Raw genomic sequence first — 2,640 nt, 5'->3', positions numbered from 1 at the left:
TGATCTTAGATAGGTGCTTATTGGTAGTTTCATTATAAGAAAGAGCAACAAGATTCTTTTTGCTTGGAGGTGCTTTGTGTTGATATCAGTTTGGTTGCAAAGTAATGAGCGTCGACACTTGGGGGTGTAATATACCAAGCAAGGTACTAGCTAAAGATGCCTTGCGGGAACTACGTCAAAGGATTAGTCTCAAGTGGTCAAATATTCGTGAACGTTTTATTTTGCACTTTAATACTGTTATGTAACTCACATGGGGGTGACATCTCGTCATTCCTACTGTACCATCTTCTTGCTGAAATGAATTATTTCTCCTTCAAAAAAAAAAATTAGATCCAGTCTAAAATATTGCAGAATATATGCCCTCGATCTATATATTTTCCCTCCAGCAAGAACTTTTAGAGGGAAATTCAGGTCATTAATGACTTTGCTTATTTAAACTTTTTTAAAGTACAAAGTCAATGCTAGGACCACTAACTAGTATAATTATCATCGCTACTGCAATGATTTATAATTTTTTGTAAACTAATAATTCAGCAAATATAGGCAAGCACATGCTAGCAGTTGCTAAAGGCGATTATGATGATGGCAAACAAGGTTGTCCTAATTAAATGAATCAGTATAGAAGGTCCACAAAGACAATAAAGGAAACAGAAAATCTAATTTTTACTTGAAAATAGGTATGTCAATAAACCATATTCTATCCGATGTCCAGCCGAATTCAATTCTGTGCAGTTGCATTTGGTAAGCCAAAACCTTACCCGATTATAATCGGATGCAGATATGGTCTTGATTTTTTGCTAGAGTCCGAAAATATTCGAATTTGACTATATCCAAATCCATTTATACGTAAAAAAAAACCCACATCTGCTATTAGCTTTTCAAAATTCTAATATGAATCTGAATTCAAATCTGCTTAGCCAACATCTGATTAGCTGAATATGGTATTGGCTACATCCTAACCGAATCTGAACAGTTTACATTCCTACTTGATAACATAAGAAAGCTTAAGGGGCAACAAAGACAATCAGTATATGCCTTCTCCAAAGCACTACATGATTTTATTTAAGTAATATTGTGGGGAGAAAGTGATTGATTATTTTCCCATAATTTGGTGATTTGAACTAGCAACCACTCATTATTGTATTCCTTTCTGCTCATATTCCCTTAATAATCTGTGTGCGGCGTCTAGTGTAAGAAATCTCTCTCTCTCTCTCTCTCTCTCTCTCTCTATATATATATATATATATATATATATATATATATATATATATATATATATATATATTAAAATAAGTTTCAGCTTTATGTGGCTTATATTAGATGAATGGTTCCATTTTCAAAGCCATCTCAAGTCTCATTCTTCTAGCCTACACTGAGTACACTCCTCCATCATTAGCTGTGTTCTCGACCAAGTTACTATGACTCTAGCACTCTTCAGTTGTAGGCTACTACAATTTCCAGTGGGCGTGAGAGAAAATGAAGGCATCTCCATGGAAACTGACGACCTTCATCTTCGGAAAGACAAGGTCGTTGTGGTCATGGGTGCGACCGGCACCGGGAAGTCACTCCTCTCGATCGAGCTGGGAAAGTATTTCCCGGCTCAGATCATCAATGCAGATAAAATGCAAGTGTACGAGGGCCTAGACATAGTGACCAACAAGGTCACAGTCCAGGAGAGGCGCGGCCTACAGCACCACCTGCTGGGTGTAGCAGACCCGGAGACTGAGTTCTCGGCCGCCAACTTCCGAGTTCTTGCATCCATGTCGATCGATGGGATCATCCGCTGCCAGCACCTGCCGATTGTTGCCGGTGGCTCAAATTCTTACATCGAGGCGCTTGTTGGTGATGAAGCATCGCCGTTCCGACTTCAGTATGATTGTTGCTTCTTATGGGTGGATGCATCCCTACCTGTCCTACACAGTTTTGTATCAGACCGAGTGGACCGCATGGTCCAGGCTGGGCTTGTGGAAGAGGTGAGGAAGATGTTTCACCCAAAGGCTTACTACTCTCTAGGGCTTAGAAAGGCCATTGGGGTGCCAGAGCTGGACCAGTACCTAAGGGCACAGGCTTGTGGGGCTGATGAGCGAACCTTGTCCAGCCTATTGGAGGTTGCCATTAATGAGATCAAGGTCAACACGTGCAAGCTCACCTGCTGCCAATCGGGCAAGATCCATAAACTTAGGGCCATCTATGGGTGGGACCTTCATCGGCTCGATGCCACCGAGGCACTGGCAAGCTCCGGCCGCACCTCGAGGGATGCGTGGGAGCGCCTCGTGCTCGGCCCAAGTGTCAGCATCGTGAGAAGGTTCTTATTGAAAAACCCAATGAATTGTGATGGTGCTTCCTCTCCTGCTGTTGCCGCTGCTGCTTTGGGTGCAGTTGAAGCGGTCACAGCCATAGGATAAGCCCGTGCCTAGCAGTTGCCACGTGGGGGTAGAGACCACCACACATCAACGAGGAAAGAGAGAAGATCGGAGAGAGATTACGTGGGGGCTCACCACCACCCTCCATGATCCAATCAGGGGCATCTCTCACGTGGTACATTTTACATCATCTCTTGCCACGTGTTGGATTTTCCAATAAAAATAAAATATTTCCTCAAAATAAATAAAAAAAGAGAGAGAAAAAGGAAAAAGCGAT

General features: G+C 42.2%; 1 pseudogene; it reads left to right on the top strand.

Annotated features, from left to right (window-relative positions):
- The first annotated feature begins 1,418 nt into the window (after positions 1-1,418).
- Positions 1,419-2,405, top strand: LOC149815406 (adenylate isopentenyltransferase 5, chloroplastic pseudogene; annotated as a pseudogene).
- Positions 2,406-2,640: the final 235 nt, after the last annotated feature.

The sequence above is a fragment of the Nuphar pumila genome, chromosome 15 (assembly GCF_984573655.1).
Source record: "Nuphar pumila chromosome 15, dmNupPumi1.hap1.1, whole genome shotgun sequence".
In the NCBI taxonomy this organism is placed as follows: Eukaryota; Viridiplantae; Streptophyta; class Magnoliopsida; order Nymphaeales; family Nymphaeaceae; genus Nuphar; species Nuphar pumila.
Note: the sequence above shows the minus strand (reverse complement) of the source record. Positions and strands in the feature narration are given on the sequence as shown.